This window comes from Eriocheir sinensis, chromosome 21 (genome assembly GCF_024679095.1).
Source record: "Eriocheir sinensis breed Jianghai 21 chromosome 21, ASM2467909v1, whole genome shotgun sequence".
Taxonomy (NCBI): Eukaryota; Metazoa; Arthropoda; class Malacostraca; order Decapoda; family Varunidae; genus Eriocheir; species Eriocheir sinensis.
Genome location: NC_066529.1, coordinates 11232887 through 11245386, shown reverse-complemented (window position 1 = coordinate 11245386; position 12500 = coordinate 11232887). Strand labels below are relative to the sequence as shown.

The 12500-nt window shown below is 38.9% G+C and overlaps 1 protein-coding gene across 16 annotated transcripts in view; it reads left to right on the top strand.

Annotated features, from left to right (window-relative positions):
• LOC127001677 (mucin-19-like) overlaps positions 1 to 12500 on the top strand; it is a 91836-nt gene that overhangs the window by 40767 nt on the left and 38569 nt on the right. For 11 of the 16 annotated variants that reach the window (XR_007755396.1, XM_050866676.1, XM_050866674.1 and 8 more), the window contains exon 2: positions 2905 to 3908. The exons of 2 other annotated variants lie outside the window; for them this stretch is intronic. The gene's annotated coding sequence lies outside the window, so the exon portion shown is untranslated. Of the gene's footprint in view, positions 1 to 2904; positions 3909 to 11481; positions 11625 to 12500 lie in introns of all 16 variants that reach the window. 3 more of the 16 variants (XM_050866671.1, XM_050866672.1, XM_050866666.1) reach the window with 2 other exon arrangements.

The window sequence follows — 12500 nt, the reverse complement described above, 5'->3', positions numbered from 1 at the left end:
TTCCTTCTATTTTCCTACTCTCCCTTTCTCTTTCTCTTCCCTTTACACCTTTTTTTTTCCTCTCGCCTTTCATCTTGTTTTTCTACCCCAATGCTTTTTCCTTAGCCTCCCTTCCTATTCCCCTTATTTTCTTCTTGTTATTATCTTTTTATTATCTTTCTTTTTCTCTTACCTTCCAATTCCTTCTTCTCGTCCTTCATCACCTCTCTCCTTTATCCTCTTCTCTTCATCCATCTCTTCCTCCTTTCTTCTCTTCTCATTCCTCCATACCTCGCCTCTCCTTCTTTCTCCTCTCTTCATCTTTCTATCTTCATCCCGTTTCTCCTCACCTCACCTCACCTTCACATTCCTCTCTTTATCCCTCCTTCCTTCTCTCCTTCTTTTCCTCCCTCCTTATCTCCCCTCACCTCTTTCCCTCACCCTCCTTTCTTCATCTATCTCTCACTCCCCTTTCGCTTCTCTTTCCTCTCCTGTACCTTTCTCTCTCCATCTATCCCTCTCTCCCTTCTCCCTTCTTCCTTCACTCCTTCCCATCTACGACTCTTTACTACTATATTGCTACTTCTCCTTAACCCTTCTCCTTCCATCTATCCCTCTCTCCCTTCTTCCATCTCTACCTTCCCATCCACGACTCTTTACTGACATACTGATATTCGTAACGCCTGCCCTGTCTTTTAATACCAAACAGACAGACTAAGACATACAGAGAGACAAAGACACATCCGTCACGTAGCTAAATGCAGACAGGAAACGGATAGATTAAGAAACGTTCAAACGGTATATGTAATTTGTATGTGTTTTTGTTGTTGTCATTGTTGTTGTTATTGATAGATGTTAGTGGTCCCATTCCCTCCCTTCCCTTCTCGTCTCTCCCTTCTCTCCCCCTTTCTTTCCACCTCCTTTTCCCCTTTTCTTCCCGTTTATTTCACCTCCCTCCTTTAATTTTCTCCTCTTGTTGTTTTCCTATTCCTTTCTCCAGCATTTTTTCCCATTTCCCTTGTTTGCTCCTCCTCCCCTCTCGTTTTCCTACTCTCCCTTTCCTCTACTTTTTTTCCTATTGCTTCGTTTGCGTTTACCATTCTCTCTCTCTCTCTCTCTCTCTCTCTCTCTCTCTCTCTCTCTCTCTCTCTCTCTCTCTCTCTCTCTCTCTCTCTCTCTCTCTCTCTCTCTCTCTCTTCAAGGTCAGTGTCTTCTTCATCTTCTTCCTCTTCTTTAAATCTCCTCCTCCTCCTCCTCATCATCATCATCATCATCATCATCCTCATCCTTCTGTGAACCGTAAAATCAGTTTGAAAATAGGAAGAAAAATAAATGCGTTTTTTTTTTTTTTTTTTATGGAAACCGTCTAGTGTGTTGGCTGTTCTTTTTTCTGGGTGTTTGTTTGTTTGTTTTTCCATATACAAAACGTGTTTACCCTAAAGAAATCACGTGAATTATCCTTTTCATTTTTCTTCCATTCCTTTACACGGCGAAATAAAAAGGTGGAAACTACAATAAATTAAATAAACGTCCGTAGTAAAAACGAAATGAAGGACGTTTTTTTTTTCTTTTTTTTTCTGCGTAGGAAGAAGAAAAAAAATAAAGTATATATTTTACCAGATTTTTTTTTTTTTCCTTGAAGGGGATAAGAGGAGTGTTTATGTGTGTGTGTGTGTGTGTGTGTGTGTGTGTGTGTGTGTGTGTGTGTGTGTGTGTGTGTGCGCGCGCATTAACTATGATTATGTTGAAAAATGTAGGAAAGCTTTGTGTGCGTGTGTGTGTGTGTGTGTGTGTGTGTGTGTGTGTGTGTGTGTGTGTGTGTGTGTGTGTGTGTGTGTGTGTGTGTGTTTGAACAAAACACACCGTCTGAACCTGCTTGAGAGAGAGAGAGAGAGAGAGAGAGAGAGAGAGAGAGAGAGAGAGAGAGAGAGAGAGAGAGAGAGAGAGAGAGAGAGAGAAGGACGTTGAGGTCATACGTTTTAGTATTCTGAAAAAAAAAATAGCAAAGAGAAATCATAGAAAAAATAAAACAAAACAAAAAATAGTGGAAGGAAAGTGCAAATATTCAGTGTGTGTTTAACGAAAGAAAATACAAAGAAATAAAATACTGTGATGGAAGATTGAACAAGTGACGGAGGAGAAAAGATAATTGAGAGAATGAAATAATAAATAAAAAAATGGCTCGTGAAAGTGTAGAAAAATATTGAGTGGCTTGAAAGTAAATAATGAACGAAATAAAAAGTGTGAAGGAAGATGACAAAAGAAAGCTAGAGAAAAAAATGAAAAGTGACGGGGAGAAAAAAGAAGTTAAATATAGATTGAAAGAATGCAAGAATTATTTAAGGAACGGACTATCGCGATTAAAGGGCCAAAAATGATAAAGTGGAAAGATAACTAGTCAGGTGCGGGGAACCATAAGTGGGAAAAAAAACACGTAAAAAATGTACTAGTGAGGGAGTGGAAAATTATTAAGCGAAGAGACGAAACAAAAGAAGAAAAATATTACCGGTTGACGATAGTGAGAAAAAAAATATGACGGAACTTTTCTTCACGTCTCTATAAAAAAAAAAGGAAAGTACAGAAATTATAAATATACGAATGAAGTCAATGTGTTTCCCTTTTAACAAGAGAAAAAATATATACGGAATGTCAAGAGTTAAATCGCGCTAAAATATCGAACGTTATGCGTAAGGCTGAACTGAAAAAAAAATAAATAAATAAATAAATAAACACATTGAGAAAAACGAGTATTTCTGGAAGCGTGGGATGGTAGTGTGTATAAAAAAAAAAAATAATACGTCACAACCAGGAAAGTTTTGCGGGTGGTTCTTGAAAGTGCACGAATTCTTACTAGTTTTTATTATGATTATTTTTATGTTGTCGTTATTATTATTATTTCTATGCTAAATCCAAACGTTTTCACAGGATATTAGTGTAAAGTGACGCACACAAACACACTTTAAAAGGAATAAGAGCAAGAGAAAGTAAGACAAGAAAGAGGAGAAAAGCAAAGTTTGTAAGCGAGTATTTGAGTGAGTGCGTGCCAAGAAAACGTTTTAGTGTGGAAATCAACAAGGAGAGATTACGAGGAATTATAAAAAAATAAACAAAGAATGAATTAAGTCGATGATTGCAATTGCTGTGGAAAATAAGAACACTAAACCAAATATAATAGGGAATATACAAGAAACGTGACTCACAAAACAAGGAGAAAGACTAAAAAGAAATACATGAAAAGTTATCAACACTCAGAAAACATTGGATAAGATTGGAAGAATAAAGAGCAAGAAAATAACAAGTGGAAGTTGAGAATAAAGAAAACTCGAGCGAGAAAGAAAGAACGAGAAACAAAAAAAAAAAAATGATGAAACAAAAACTTAGACATGGAAACAAATAAGTGAAACGTTGGGAAAAAAGAAAACTACAACAAGAAAGAAAAAACTGAACTGAAAGTAAAAATATGAAATTCAAAATCGACGATAACAACAAGAAAATAGATTAAAATACAACACAAATAAAACAAATAAAAAAAAACTCCAGAACAAAAAGCAAAACAAAAACAATAAAAAAGAAAGAACAGAAAAGGAGAAGGAATCAGAAAAAAACGAATATAGTAAAAAAGTGAATTACATAAACGAGAAGAAAAAGCAAATAAAAAAACAAGAAAGAGAGAAAGAACGAAAAAAGGAGAAAACACAATCTTTACGAATAAAATAAATAAAAAAGAAGTGAATTACGTCAACGATAAATTCCAATACATGTCGAAATTGGAGAAGCATATCCGTGTGTGTGTTTTTAATCGCCTGGACGTGATGTAAGAAGATAACGAACGATAGAGATGGTGATAGCCGGCCCCTAATCTGAGACCCTCCACCGGAAGAGAAGATAAAGGAAGATAAAGGGACGAGAAATCACACAAGTAGTTTCCGGTGAGTAGAATCAAGACAGGAAGGAAAAGTGAACGAGTTACTTGATAAAAGGGTTAAAAAAAAGTATGCAGACAGGCTGATAATTTTTTTTTTTTTTTTTTTTTTTTTACAGCAAAGGAGACAGCACAAGGGCACAAAAAAAGGAAACAACAATTTAAAAAAAAAGCCCGCTACTCGCTGCTCCTAAATGAACGAGTTTGTTGATAAAAAGGTATAAAATAAAAGTATGTGTGCAGGCTGATGAAGGTTTAGATTTTTTTTTTTTTTTTTTTTTTTTTTTACAGCACAAAGCAACTCAAGGGCAACAAAAAGAAGATGTAGAGAGAAAAAAAAAAGCCCGCTAACTGTTGCTCCCATATAGCGATGAGTATAGAGTGACCAAAAGAGAGGTTACCAGGTTACATACTAGGTTATAAAAGGGATACAAATAGAAGTTACAGTTAAAAGAGATGGAAAAAAAAATACAAGTTTATTAATAAGAGAGATTAAAAATATATACAAGTTAGTTGTTAAATAAAAAGTGTTAAAAAGTGTACAAACATTAAAAGGGATAAAATAATGTACAAGTTAGTTGCTGAAAGGGATGAAAATACAAGTTAGCAAATAAAGGAGTTAAATAGTTTAGAAGTTAGCTAATTAACATATACGTACAAGCTGATAAAAGTTAATAAAAGTATACAAGCTTATAAAAGGAAGAAAACAATTACTAGTTAGCTCATAGAAGGGATAAAAAATACAAGTTAGGGAATGAAGAAGTTAAAAAAAAAGTGAATATAAAGACTGATACAAGTTAAAAAGTATACGAGCTCATAAAAGGCTTAAATATAGAAGTTACAGATATTTGGGATAGAAAAAAATACGTTAACTAATAAGAGAGTTTAAAGATATATTCAAGTTATCTGATAAAAATATAGAAAGCTGATCAAAGTTAAAACGTTTGCAGAGAGAGAGAGAGAGAGAGAGAGAGAGAATCAAAGAAACACGAATATAGTAAAAAGGTGAATTACATAGACGATAAGATAAAAAAAAACTAACAAAAACAACAAGAAAGAAAGAACGAAAAAGGAGGAGGAATCAAAATAACGTACGACTTAAAGATAAAAAAAAGTGATGACGTCAACGGGGAGATGAACACGTCACTGATAAAAGGGATAAAAATACGAGATAACAAATAAAGAAGTTGAAAAAGTAAACAAATTAGCTGATGAAAATATACAAGCTGATAAGAAGGGTTAAAAAACACAAGTCACTGATAATAGGAACAGAAAATATAAATGAGCAAATAAAGGAGTCCAAAAGTGTATGTTAGCGTATAAAAGGGAGAAATGGAGAGGTAATAGGGAAAGAAGAGGAGAGGGGAATAAGGGAAGGAGGGAAGAGGGGAACGGAAGAAGGTGAGGGAAAGGGAAAGTAAGAGATTAGCGAAGGAAAGGAGATAAGAGATGATAGGAAAAAGAGAGAAGGAGGGGAGAATGGAGAGGGAATGAGAGGCGTGAAAGGGAAAATGTGAAGAGGGGGAATGGAAAGGATGATAAGAAAAAGGCGAAGCGAGAAAAATCGTGACTGAAAACTGATAAATGATAAAAAAGTAACGAAAAAAAGAAAGGTCATGTAAGGTGTGTTTGAAAAGGTTTAGGCAAATAGAAAATGTCGTGAGGACTTGAAAGGTCAATTAAGAAAGTTACTTAAGAAAGGTTAGTTTAGAAAGTTAGTTAAAGGTTAAAGAAGAAAGAGGAAATGGAGAGTACAAGAAGAAAGAAGGAAGGAAGGAAAAATGAAAGGAGGAAGAATGAAGAGAAAATGGAGGGACCACAAGAAGGAAGAAGGAATGAAGGAAGGAAGGAAGAAAGAATGAAGAGCATGTGGAGAGAACATAAAAAAAAATAAAGGATGGAGAGATACAAGAAAGGAGAATAATTAAAGGAAGATGAGAGAGAGAGAGAGAGAGAGAGAGAGCATATATCTTTTTACTAACACACACACACACACACACACACACACACACACACACACACACACACACACACACACACACACACACAGGTTTACCGTACTTACTTCCTGTCCTCTTTCTCCACATTCCTTACCACTACCACTCCACCCACGCCGCCACCACCACCACCACTCCACCCACGCCACCACCACCACCACCGCCCACCACCACCACCAGTACCGTAAGACACACAGAGTTAAACAAAGTGTGGCAACGTCAACCATTGTAGGATTTAAGAGACCTTGATCTTTTAAAAATGCCTTAAATCACGACTCACGGATAATGAAAACTTGCGAGACTCATTAATGAAGACGGACAGGTAAACAGTGACAGGTTACGTACAGAAGTGAAACACAAAAGACGGATAGACAGACAGACAGAGAGGCAGAAACGAAAGTAAATTTGATGTCAGATTAATACAAAATACATTAAAACAGACAGGTACATATAGAGGTAGACAAACAAATAGACGGATGGATAGACAAACAGGAAGAGAGGAAGGTAGAATTTGCTAACAGCCTGGATAATGAAAGCAGACAGGTAAACAGAGACAGGTAGGAAGAGGTAGACAAACAATTAGACAGACAAGCAGACAGACAGACAAGCACGAAGGTATATCTCCAGACTGGGTTAGCAAGCGGAAAGATAAATATATGCAAATAGAAATATGAGTTTGTTAAGAAAAAACTGACAAAAAAAGAGTTAGAAGGACAACGAGAAGTATATTTTTAAAGACAGGGAGAGAGAGAGAGAGAGAGAGAGAGAGAGAGAGAGAGAGAGAGAGAGAGAGAGAGAGAGTGTCATTGTTGAAGGTGTGTTGCCTAAGTGAACCGGATGTTAAGTGTTGCGAAAACCTCAAGACTTTATGTGCTTTTGTGTTGCCGCTTGGTTGACGGTGTTGGGGGTTTAGTGTTGTTCCCGGGATGATTGTTGCTTGGGTGTTGCTTGTGTTGCTGAGGTGTATATAGTGTTGTGTTGCGTCAAGGATGTTGGTGTGATGTTGAAATTGGTGCTGACGCTGACTTAAGGGTGTTGCGTGTGTGTTTCCTGTGTTGCAAGCGTTGGTGGCATTGTTGTGTTGCTATGGTGTTGAAATTGTTGCTAGAGGTTGGGACTCGTGTGTTGTTAGTGTTGCTGGAATGTCAGTGGTGTTTTGTGTTGCTTCTAGTGTGTTGCAAGGGGTGTCAATGAAGGTGTTGTGTTGTTGTTTTGGAGTGTTGCGGTGATGTTGATTTTTTTATTTGTATTGTGTTGTTGTTTTTGCAGTGTTGCGGTGTTTTTTTTTTTTTTTTTTTTTTTCGTGCTTGTTGAGTCTGTTACTGGCTTGTTGAGTGTTGCTGAGGTCCTGACAGTGTTGCTTGAGTGTTGAAAGTGTTGCGTCGGCTTTGATAGTGTTGTGATGCTTATCGAATCTTGCTCCTCCTCCTCCTCCTCCTCCTCCTCCTCTTACTCCTACTCCTCCTCTTCCAAAGTTTTGATAGTCAGTCGTATGTTGCTACAGAATGGTTTTTTGTCTTTGATAGTGTTGTGATGCTTATCGAATCTTGCTCCTCCTCCTCCTCCTCCTCCTCCTTCATTTCTTTTAATACTGGATACTAATAAACGTTCCTCATCCCTCATCCAACCTTTTATATTATTCTTCACAGCAGGTGTTAGTACTTTAGTCTGCCCTGTCAGGAGAGAGAGAGAGAGAGAGAGAGAGAGAGATTTACATTTCTTTTTCTCATTGTTCCTTTTTCATACTAGCAACAGGAGTGAAGCGTGGAACAAACCGAGATATGTAATAATGAGGCTGCCGGGCTGTAGTGTAGCAGACGGCTCTTATATAAGCGTAGCCTCTCTGTTTACTTGTTAGTCCATCCCTTCTTGTGTTTCTCTCTATCTCTATCTCTATCTCTATCTATCTATCTATATCTATTCATATCTATCTATATCTCATCCTCTTATTCTCATTCTCATTATCTTTATCCTCCTCCTCCTCCTCCTCCTCCTCCTCCTCCTCCTCCTCCTCCTCCTCCTCCTCTAGGGAAAGGTATACAAAGGTGCGAGGTATGCGTTGTTACTTCACCTGTTTGGTAATTAAGACTCTACCTGTTGTTCACACCTGTTTAAAACACTATGGGCAAGGCGTAGTAGTAGTAGTAGTAGTAGTAGTAGTAGTAGTAGTAGTAGTGGGGTTGTATTAGCTTTGTTTGTAGTACCAGTAATAGTAGTAGTAATGGTGGTAGTAGTTGTAGTTGTTGTTGTCATGATAGTGGTGGTGGTGGTGGTGGTGGTATAGCATCAAGGTTTCTGTTAATTCTCCTTATCTTATTTCTATCTTGCTGTCAGCTTATCAGTGATTTGTTGTGTTATTGTGTGAGATTACGTGACTTGCTGGAAGGCAGGGCTGCTTGATGCCTTTCTATAAAATAATAATAATAATAATGATAGTAATAATAGAGGAAATGCTGGGAAGGTAAGGTAGTGAGGCCGTCGGGAGAGAATGGAAAGAAAATAATGATGAAAAATAAAATTAATCAGCAAGCAAAATATAATAGTAGAGAGAGGCAAAGAGGAGTAACCCTGTGGAAAATAGAGAAATACCTTATGAATCTTTAGTTATAAGGAATGGAAATTATTGATCAGAGTTTACTAGAAGATTCTGGTCATTGGCGCAGATTGGAGGAACTGAGCCAGACAGTAAAGCAGGCAGAGTGAGCGAACCAGGACTATTATAAACATCTTATCATTTTTTGTTTTCATCTCTCTCTCTCTCTCTCTCTCTCTCTCTCTCTCTCTCTCTCTCTCTCTCTCTCTCTCTCTCTCTCTCTCTCTCTCTCTCTCTCTCTTCCGAATTTTTCCTTCCTTCCTTCTTTCCTTCCATCCTTCCTTCATTATATTTTTGCCTTTCTCCCTTTATTTCCCATTTCTTTCATTTATTTTCCCTCCTTATATCCGTATTTTCTTCTTTGCCTCAATCATGTCTACCTTTGTTCCTTCTTTCGTCGTCCTTTTCTTCATTCCTTTAACCGTCTCATATTACTTCCTACACATGTTTCGTTTTCGTCCCTCTTCTTTTTCCTTCCTTTTCATCTTCTACTTATCTCTTTATTCTTATCTTTCCCTCCTTCCCTTTTTCTTCCTCTTCACACTTATTCTTACTCCTTTTCTTCTCATTCTCCTTTCTCTCTCTCTCTCTCTCTCTCTCTCTCTCTCTCTCTCTCTCTCTCTCTCTCAAAACCTAACCTAAAGACTAATGGGCTGTGAGAGGTGATAGCTAATGACGATGTTTTGATTGAGGGTTAACGCCTGAAGTTTTAAACGTCGTATTATTGTCTTTATTAACACTAATGTAACTGATTTTCCTTTTTTTTCACCCATTTTTTCAAAGCGTGACGCCGGTTTTTGTTTCACTTTACGACTGAATTTGTAATATGCCGACTCTGAGAATTCAACACTTATAAGAAACTCCGCCCCAAAATTGGAATTACAAAGCCAGACTAGCCTCAGAATTGATACAAAATCCTAATACGACTTTTAAAACAACAAATTGGCGTAAGTGTTGCTAATTTTTGTGCAGCCTCAAGTCCATACTCTCAAACACTTCGGGCCTTACACACCAACATTGGGTCAGGCCTTCGTATAGGTCGTGTTAGCATTTCCATGGGTAAGCTCTACAACCTCAGTGACAGTCTGACTCTGCTTCTGCACCAGGAACTTGAAAAACACTCGTGAGAACCAAATTAATCCCCCTTGTGTCCTTGGAAAGAGTTTGTTGCTGTGAGAGCCGAAAGTATCTAAGAATACCCAAGACGAATATTGAAGATACCTCACCGAGAGTGCGAGTGGACTTGAGTAGGTCATATCAGGCGTAGACGAGATAACGGACGGACAGGCAAAGCAACAGTGGCAGAAAGAGCTGTAGAGGTCACGGCGGACAGAGAGAAAACAAAATGATGAGGTGAAATTAGAATCTTTACCTGAGCACTTATATGGAGAGAAGGAAACTATATGAGAGGGAAGGGAAGGGAAGCATAGGAAAGGGAAAGCATGATGAGGAAAAGGACGGCGTGATAGAGGAAGGGAAAGAAAGGGAAGATAAGGGAAGTAAATAGCAGGAAAAAGGAAGGAAAGGTAACAGAAGGGAACAGTAAGGAAAAACTGAATAAATGAATAGAGGAAAAAAAATGGTGTTATGAATAAGAGAGAGAGAGAGAGAGAGAGAGAGAGAGAGAGAGAGGACGTTGGGAAAGGTCTGTATCCTGGGTTTTTAATAGTCGATGATGATATTGATGATGATGATGATGGTGGTGGTGGTTCCTCTCTCTCTCTCTCTCTCTCTCTCTCTCTCTCTCTCTCTCTCTCTCTCTCTCTCTCTCTCTCTCTCTCTCTCTCTCTCTCTCTCAATTTATTTATTTATTTATTCTTTTTTTCCCGTTTTTTTTTCATTTTTCCTTTCTTCCTTCCTTCCTTCCTTCCTTTTTACCTTTATTTCTCTTTCATTTTCCTTCCTTTCCTTCTATCCTTAATTTCTCCCTTTTCTCAATCCTTCTTCCCTGTCGTTTCTTCCTTCTTTCTTTTCTTCAATCTTTTTTTTTTTTTTTTTTTTTTTAATCTTCGTGTCTTCTTTCCTTCCCTCAATCCTCCCTTTCTTTCTCCACTCATTCCTTCATTTCTTCCTCCATTCCTCCTTCTTTCTCTTGCTTCTCATACACCTTGCTGCATCTCTCCTCCTTGTCGTTCTTCCCCTCCTCCTCCTCCTCCTCCTCCTCTTCGTCCTCCTCCTCCTTGTCCTCTTCCGCCTGTACGTCTCAACACCCTCCTGTATCCACTCCTCTTCCCTCTTCCACCTTCTCTTCCTCCACCTTCCCTTCCTCCTCCTTCCCTTCCTCCTCCTTACAACATTTCTCTCACCTTTCACTTCCCTCTTTCCTCCCCCTCTTCTCCTCGTCCTTGCCTTACCCCCCCCCCCTTTTTTTTTCTCTCTCCCTCCCTCCACTTCCTTCCCCAGCATCCCCACGCCACCTACTTCATCTCTGTCCCCTCCTCCTCTACCTCCTCCTCCTCCTCTTCCCTCTCCCCCTCCTCCTCCTCCTCCTCCATTCTTCCTTCCCACATGCTCCTCCCCTCAATCCCGAATTCCTCCGCTAATATGAGGTTGAAAACTACATGTGTTGGCATTAACTTTATGGGCAACTTCCTTCTCTTCCTCCTCCTCCTCCTCCTCCTCCTCCTCCTATTCGCTTTCCTCCTTCTTTTCCTCTCCCTCCTCCTCCTCCAACTCGTTTTCCTCTTCCTCCTTCTTCGCTTCATCCTCTCGTTGTTGTTCTTTTTCTTCTTTCTTTCTTTCAGCGGCTTGAATGTCATGTTTCCGGTGGTTCGTTTGTTTGTTTGTTCGTCTGTCTGTCTTTATCAGGATTAGTACCCCCCCTCTCCCACCCACCCCACACACACACCCCAAGAAGCTAAAAACTATTCTTTACTCCTTCACGGAACTTAGTAAAATGGTGTAGCATCGTCCTAGGAAGCAGCCTTTTATTTTTATTTTTATCATTATTATTATTATTTTATTTATTTATTTATTTATTTTTTTGAAAGCTCCGATGAAAACTGGCTGAGTGGCGGACTGGCGGCGAATGGGTGATAAGAAACTGACTGACTCCACGGCCCGTATTCTTAGGCGCTCTCGGCTCTCACAACAACGATTTTCAAAGGCTGCGAAGGAGATTAGTCGGGTTCTCGTGAGTTTTATTTATTTGCGTCAAACTATCACCAGGCTCATGAAACTACTCATGGAAATACTAACACAGTCACCCCTACGAAAGCCTTCTCACACTATCACCAGGCTCATAAAACTACTCATGGAAATACTAACACAGTCACCCCTACGAAAGCCTTGTCACACTATTACCAGGCTCATAAAACTACTCTTGGAAATACTAACACAGACACCCCTACGAAAGCCTTGTCAAACTATCACCAGGCTCATAAAACTACTCATGGAAATACTAACGCAGACACCCCTACGAAACCCTTGTCAAACTATCACCAGGCTCATAAAACTACTCATGGAAATACTAACACAGACACCTCTACGAAAGCCTTGTCAAACTATCACCAGGCTCATAAAACTACTTATGGAAATACTAACACAGACACCCCTACGAAAGCCTTGTCAAACTATCACCAGGCTCATAAAACTACTCATGGAAATACTAACACAGACACCCCTACGAAAGCCTTGTCAAACTATCACCAGGCTCATAAAACTACTCATGGAAATACTAACACAGACACCCCTATGAAAGCCTTGTCAAACTATTACCAAGCTCATAAAACTACTCGTGGAAATACTAACACAGACACCCCTACGAAAGCCTTGTCAAACTATCACCAGGCTCATAAAACTACTCATGGAAATACTAACACAGACACCCCTACGAAAGCCTTGTCAAACTATCACCAGGCTCATGAAAGGACCCATGGAAATACTAACACAGACACCCCTACGAAAGCCTTGTCACACTATCACCAGGCTCATAAAACTACTCATGGAAATACTAACACAGACACCTCTACGAAAGCCTTGCCAAACTATCACCAGGCTCATAAAACTA